The sequence below is a fragment of the Chiloscyllium plagiosum genome, chromosome 31 (assembly GCF_004010195.1).
Source record: "Chiloscyllium plagiosum isolate BGI_BamShark_2017 chromosome 31, ASM401019v2, whole genome shotgun sequence".
NCBI classification, from domain to species: domain Eukaryota; kingdom Metazoa; phylum Chordata; class Chondrichthyes; order Orectolobiformes; family Hemiscylliidae; genus Chiloscyllium; species Chiloscyllium plagiosum.
The window spans coordinates 36777073-36784918 of NC_057740.1; the positions used below are offsets into that span (position 1 = coordinate 36777073).

Here is a 7846-nt window from a genome sequence, read left to right on the forward strand (position 1 = left end):
TTTAATAGCAGATATAGAAGATTGTCTAATTTTGAAAACATGAAGTGCAATCATATCTTGTTTTGAATTGCTTAATATTTAGATGTTCTTATATCCTCTTATAATTCACTATGGCACAGAAGGGGACATTATTCAGCCCTTTGAGGCCCTGCCATACTCAGTACAGATAATATCTTATATATCCCTCTGAACACCACTTGGATGTTTTGTGTCTATTTTTTGTGGGGAATATGAGATAGAAAAGACATGCATGCTCAATTAAGCAGTTCTCAGCCAAATCTATTGTTCTATTTACATACTGATCTATACTACTTTAATGAGTTATGTGAATGGAATTTGACAAATAGTAAACAACATACCTCTTTGTTACTTGAGTAATGCTACCCATTTCATGGATTTTTTTAACCCGCACTCAGGTTTTGGAGTTGATTCAAAACAACAAATGTTTATTTTATCTTTCTTCTTTGAAGTAGAAGAAAGCTAAAATAAACGTTTTTTTTTCTGAATTGCTTCTACAATGTGTTCCAAATCTACAAGAAGATATTCATTTAAAAAATTGTAAAAACAAAACACTGCATTTAAAAACAAAACTCTAATGCCCAAATAGAGATTCCAATTTAGTCAGTATTGGAAGTGTTGTCTGAATTTGGTTGATTAAGCTCACTGGTGCAGCAGGTAATCAGGGAGGCTAATAGAATGCCGGCCCTTATTCCAAGGGGGTTGGAGTATTAGAGTAGGGATATCTCACTATAATGTTCCATATAGTAGGCTATTGCACACAAGATAAGGAGTTTCAGGATTGAATGTGATTTAGTGGTTTGGATCAGAAATTGACTAGCTGTAGGAAAACAGAGGGTGGTGGTTGATGACAAATGTTCATCCTGGAGCTCAGTTGCCAGTGGTGTGCCACAAGGATCTGTTTTCAGGCCACTGCTGTTTATCATTTTTATAAACGATCTGGAAGTGGGTGTAGAAGAATGGGTTAGTAAATTTGCTGATGACACTGAGGTAGGCAGAGTTGTGGATAGTGCTGAAGGATGTTGTGGGTTACAGAGGGATGCACATAAGATGCAGAGTTGGGCTGAGAAGTGGCAAATGGAGTTTTATGCGGAAAAGTGTGAGGTAGTTCACTTTGGAAAAAGTAACATGAATGCAGAGTCCTGGGCTAATGGTAAAATTCTTGGCAGTATAGATAAACAGAGAGCTCTTGGTATCCAGGTGCACAAATCCCTGAAAGTTGCCACCCAGGTTGATAGGGTTGTTAAGAAGCCATATGTTGTGTTGTCGTTTATTCATAGGGGGATTGAGTTTCGGAGCCACGAGGTCATGCTTCAACTGTACAAGACACTGGTAAGATTGCACCTAGATTATTGCATGCAGTTCTGGTCAATGCATTATAGGAAGGATGTGGAAGCTTTGGAAAGGGTTCAGAGGAGATTTACTAGATGTTGCCTGGTGTGGAAGGAAGGTCTTATGAGGAAGGGCTGAAGGAACTGAGGCTGTTTTCATGGGAGAGAAGAAGGTTGAGAGGTGACTTAATCAAGATGTTTAAGATAAACAGAGGGTTAGATAGCGTGGACAGTGAGACCCTTTTTCCTCAGGTGATGAAGGCTAACACGACAGGACATAGCTTTAAATTGAGGGGTGATAGATTTAGGACAGATATTAGGAGTATCTTCTTTACTCAGAGAGTAGTAGGGGCATGGAATGGCCTGCCTGCAACAGTAGTAGACTCGCCGATGTTAATGGCATTTAAATGGTCATTAAGCATACATATGGATAATAATGGAATGGTGTAGGTTAGATGGGCGTCAGATTACTTTCGCAGGTCGGCACAACATCGAGGGCTGTACTGCGCTGTAAAGTTCTATGTTCTAACTGTACAAGGTGCTGATGAGACCACATCTAGAGGACTGTGAGCAGTTTTGGTCCCCTTATTGAAGAAAAGGTATCATTTCATTGGAGGCAGTTCAGAGAAGGTTTGCTAGGATGATCCCCATTCTGGAGGGATTGTCTTATGAGCAAAGGCTAAACAAGTTGGGACTCTACTCACTGGAGTTCAGAAGAATGAGAGGTAATCTCACTGAAACTATCAGCTCTTAAAGGGGTTGATAGGCCAAATATTAAGAGAATGTTTCCTGTCATCGTAGATTCTGGGACCAGAGGACATAGTCAGAGAATAAAGGGGTGAAAATATGTTGCTGGAAAAGCGCAGCAGGTCAGGCAGCATCCAGGGAACAAGAGAATCAACGTTTTGGGCATAAGCCCTTCTTCAGGAACGTTTTGGGCATAAGCCCTTCTTATGCCCGAAATGTCGATTCTCCTGTTCCCTGGATGCTGCCTGACCTGCTGCGCTTTTCCAGCAACACATTTTCAGCTCTGATCTCCAGCATCTGCAGACCTCACTTTCTCCTCCCAGAATAAAGGGGCCCAATTTAAGACTGAGATGAGGAAGAATTTATTTTCTTAGAGGGGTGAGTGTCTTTGGAACTCTTTGCCACAGAGTATTGCGAGGGCAGAGTCCTTGTGTATATTTAAGGCTGAGACAGATTGATTTTTGATCAGCCGGGGAATCCAGGGTTACACAGGAAAGCAATTGTGAGGAACATCGTCCAGACATAGAGTCATAGAGATGTACAGTATGGAAACAGATCCTTTCGTCCAGCTCGTCCATGCCGACCAGATATCCTAACCTAATCTAGTCCCATTTGCCAGCAATTGGCCCATATCCCTCTAAACCCTTCCTATTCATATACCCATCCAGAGGATTTTAAATACTGCAATTGTACCAGCCTCCACTACTTAAGTCCCTTTTATATCTTTCCCCTCTCATCCTAAACCTTTGCCCTCTAGTTCTGGACTTTCCCACCCCAGGGAAAAGACTTTGTCTATTTATTCTATCTAAACCTCTCATGATTTTATAAACCTCTATAAGGTCACCCCTCACCCTCCGACGCTCCAGGGAAAAGAGCCCCAGCCTATTCAGCCTCTCCCTATAGCTCAAACCCTCCAACCACCACCCCCCGACCAACCCCAACCCGGCAACATGATCCAACTGAAGGTGGAACAAGCTTGAGGGGCCTCTTCTTGTTCCTATTTCTTATGGCTAAGGGTGAGATAGTGCTTCAGTATTCAGTAGTTGATCTAAATATTTTAAAATGTGGGCAACAAATTGCATTTTACTTTATCTGAATTGATAAAGCATCTGTAATTAAAATCTTTGTTCTGAGAAGTGCAGGACTCTACCACAATACTGTAATTGATAAGTGTTACATTTTATATTTGTATATGTTTCCAAACTGAATGGCTTCTTGTTTAGACACGGGAAGGCAGTGTACTGCAATTATGAATATTTTGGGCAACCAGTCAGAGGAACATTGGAATAAAAGCAAAATACTGCCGTTGCCTGGAATGGAACATTTCAGCGATGAAGACAGACTGAATAAACTTAGGTTAATAAAACAAAAAAACTGCCCATGCTGGAAATCTGAAACAAACACAGGAAATGTGGAGAAACTCTGCAGATCTGGCAGCAGAGAGAAACACAGTTAATGTTTTACATCCAGTATGAATCTTCTTCAATTGTTGGAATTTTAAAAATGTTTTTGACAGAAGCAGCGGAACAGATGATGTGTGGGGCCAGTACAGAAGACACGTGGTTGTGAAAGAGAAAGAGAAATGTATATGATTTAAGATGTAAAAAGGAGAAAATGGGTCCTCACCAGAATCATAGAAGCATACAGTACACAAGAGGCCCTTTAGTTCATTGAGTCTGTATGCCAAAAATATACTGTTACCGACACAAGTCCCACTATTCCACACTAGGTCAATAGCCTAGTGACACTTCAAGTGTTCATCCAAGTACTTTTTAAAAGTTTTGAAATTATCTGCCTCAACAACCCTCCAAAGGAACTGCATTCCAGATCCCTATACAATCCTCTGGGTGAAAAAGCTTTTCCCAAATCCCCTCTAAACGCCCTGCCTTTCAGTCTTGTTACTGACCCTTCAACAAAGGGGAATAACTGCTTTCTGTCCACCCATTCTGTGTCCCTCATAACCGTATACACTCAAAAAGGTACCCCCTCAACCTTCTCTGCTCCAAAGAAAAGATACTGAGCGTTCTTAACTTTGCTTTCACTCCTTAGATGCTGCCAGACCTGCTGAGTTTCTTTTTAGTTCATTTTTAGTTTCAGATTTCCATCATGGGCAGTTTTTTTATTTTATTAACCTAAGCTTGTTCAGTATCTCTTCATTGCTGAAATGTTCCATTCCAGTGTCCAGTTTTGGTTACCCTGTTATAGAAGGATATTATTAAGCTGTAGAGGGTTTGGAAAAGATTTACCAGGATGCTGATAGGAATGGAGGGTTTGAGTTAAGGAGAGGCGAGATAGTTTGGGACTTTTTTTACTGGAACATAGCAGGTTGAAGGGTGATCTTACAGAGGTTTATAAAATAAAAAAGGATCTGGATAAAGTTAATGGCAGGTGTCTTTTTCCTAGGGTGGGGGGATTTCATGATTGGGGCTATATTTTTAAGGTGAGAAGAGAAAGATTTAAAAAAGACATGAGGACAACTTTTTCACGCAGAGAGTGGTTAATGTGTGGAATGACCTTCCAGAGGAAGTGATGGATGTGGATACAGTTACAATGTTTAAAAGTCATTTGGAAAAGTACATGAATAAGAATTGTTTGGAGGGATATGAGCCAAGCACAGGCAGGTGGGACTAGTTTAGTTTGGGATTACAGTAGGCATGGCCTGGTTGGACCAAAGTTTTCTATGTTGTATGACTCTATCTTATAATTTTCACAGAGGTGTAAAAGGAGTGAGGTGCAGATGGTGTAGAGACTCAGTGCAAAAGACAAAGAGGCATTGGTATAGCTTCCATTAATGTGTCAGTATTATTTCAATGACTCTTACAGAATACAGCTGCTCCCCTGGGTATTCATGCAGAACTGAACCATCTTCAATCAAAGTCTGAGTGGCATCATCAGGTTGGGTGGAGTGCAGTCTAACAGGAGCACTAACTCCTTCAGAAACATTACCTTATACAGTGGGTGGGTGGTATGGAGAATGTGGGAGAGGCATGAAGAAGGATGTCAAGTGATGCCACATCTGGCTTGATTTGACAAACAATAAAACAGTAGAAGTAGGCCATTCAGCCCACTGAGTCTCCTCTGCCATTCACAATGAGGTTATTGGCGAGTTTTGCAGAAATTTGGCCAGTGTTTGTTTTGTGCCAAAAAGAAAAATCCCAACCATAACCAGCACTTTAGTGAGATTCCAAGTGGATACCTAATGGGAGATTCCAGGAAACCTCCTTAGGCCAATGGGACACAGTATCCAGAGCGGAACCATTCTTTACTCCCTGTGCCCTTCGGTCGGAAACATTTGACTGTGACACGGCGCTGGGGAAGGCAAGTGGATGCCGCGGGGCGGGCAACGTTGTTGTTGATTATGTCGCAGCTGAAACCTTAAATTCGAGTTTAAATCGGAACAAAACCGATTTTGCCAACCAGTTTATAAAAGGAGGGAGCGAGTCCATTATTGCCGGCGGCTGTTTGACTGTGGAAGGCATCACCTGGGGGTTACAGTGAGAGAGAGCGCGCGCGCTTCCTGAATAAAAGGTTTTGAAGGTGGGTGGCTGAGTCACACATTTAGTTATCATCAGTTTTGTCGGGAGTTGGTGGTGTAGTGTTTCATTTCTTCTCTGGGATGTTTAGGGTGGAAGCTCTGACATTTGTTGTCTGTCCCCAATTTCTGTTGAACTGAATAATGGACATTTATTTCTAGGTCACTTCAGAGCATCAACTCCATTGCTGTGTCTTTGGAGTCACATGCAGAGCTAGACCAGGCAAGGATGGCAGATTTCCTTCTCTAAAGGAAGGCGTGCCATTACCTTCTGTTAAATAGTGGTAATGTCACTGGAGTAAAACTGATGAAGATGAGGCTAATGTTTTGAAGACATGGGATTTAATCTCCACCATTACAGTTGGTGGAATTTAAATTCCAATCAGTAAATCTGAAATAATTTAGCCAAGCCTAGTAATGTCCTTGACAACCATAATTGGTTGTAGTAAAAGCTCATCTGGTTCACTCATCTTCGGAGAAGGAAATCTGCCATTCTTACCTGCTCTATCCTACATAAAAGCAAATTATTGCGGATGCTGGAATCTGAAACCAAAAGAGAAAATGCTGGAAAATCTCAGCAGGCCTGGCAGCATCGGTAAGGAGAGAAAAGAGCTGACGTTTCAAGTCAAACTGACCCTTTGTCAGAGCTTTGACAAAGGGTCAGTTAGACTCGAAACGTCAGCTCTTTTCTCTCCTTACAGACACTGCCAGATCTGCTGAGATTTTCCAGCATTTTCTGTTTTGGTGCTCTATCTTACATGTGACTCCAGGTCACACAGCAATGTGATTGAATCTTAACTGTCCACTGAAATAGCGAGGCTTGACACTCAGTTAGATTGTGTTAATGGATGGGAAACAAAGTGCTGGCCTTGCCAGTTGTGCCCACATTGCATGAGAGGGTGAAGAAGGAAAAATGTAAGATTGAACAGGCAGGTACAACAAGCAGTTAGGAAAGACCTTGGTATGTTTGCATTCATTAAATCATTGGAATGTGAGTGAGGAAGCCTTGTTGCAGTTAAATAGGCCCTGGGTGATACCAAAATTGGAGTTGTTTTAAAAATCAGTTCCGTTAAAGACAGACGGTCGAAGGTTATTACTCTGTGGAATTTCTTTCCCACTACAGGTTGCATTATTGTAGATGTCTAAGGCTGAGTTGCACAGAGTTTTGATCGACAAGGGAGTCAAGGGTTATGGGATGGGGTTTGGCTGGGAGGACATGAAAGTGAATTTGAGGCCACAATCAGATCAATAGACAATAGACAATAGGTGCAGGAGTAGGCCATTCAGCCCTTCGAGCCTGCACCGCCATACAATATAATCATGGCTGATCATTCCTAATCAGTATCCTGTTCCTGCCTTATCTCCACCACAATCAGATCAATAGACAATAGACAATAGGTGCAGGAGTAGGCCATTCAGCCCTTCGAGCCTGCACCGCCATACAATATAATCATGGCTGATCATTCCTAATCAGTATCCTGTTCCTGCCTTATCTCCATACCCTTGATTCCACTATCTTTGAGAGCTCTATCCAACTCCTTCTTAAATGAATCCAGAGAGTGGGCCTCCACTGCCCCCTGTGGCAGAGCATTCCACACAGCCACCACTCTCTGGGTGAAGAAATTTCTCCTGAGCTCTGTCCTAAATGGTCTACCCAGTATTTTTAAGCTGTGTCCTCTGGTTCGGACTCACCCATCAGCAGAAACATGTTTCCTGCTGCCAGAGTGTCCAATCCTTTCATAATCTTACACGTCTCAATCAGATCCCCTCTCAATCTTCGAAACTCAAGGGTATACAAGCCCAGTCGCTTCAGTCTTTCAGTGTAAGGTAATCCCGCCATTCCAGGAATTGACCTCGTGAACCTACGCTGCACTCCCTCAATAGCCAGAATGTCTTTCCTCAAATTTGGAGACCAGAACTGCACACAATACTCCAGGTGTGGTCTCACCAGGGCCCTGTACAGCTGCAGAAGAACCTCTTTGCTTCTATACTCAATCCCTCTTGTTATGAAGGCCAGCATGCTATTAGCCTTCTTCACTACCTGCTGTACCTGCATGCTTACCTTCATTGACTACAAAGATCCCTTTGTACTGCCCCTTTACCTAAATTGATTCCACTGAGGTAGTAATCTGCCTTCCTGTTCTGGCCACCAAAGTGGATAACCATACATTTACCCACATTAAACTGCATCTGCCATGCACCTGACCACTCACCTAAC

General features: G+C 42.3%; 1 protein-coding gene across 1 annotated transcript in view; it reads left to right on the plus strand.

Annotated features, from left to right (window-relative positions):
* The first annotated feature begins 5376 nt into the window (after positions 1-5376).
* Positions 5377-7846, plus strand: part of LOC122565421 (zinc transporter ZIP3-like) — an 18729-nt gene continuing 16259 nt past the window's right edge. The window contains exon 1 of the mRNA XM_043721374.1: positions 5377-5633. The gene's annotated coding sequence lies outside the window, so the exon portion shown is untranslated. The remainder of the gene's footprint in view (positions 5634-7846) is intronic.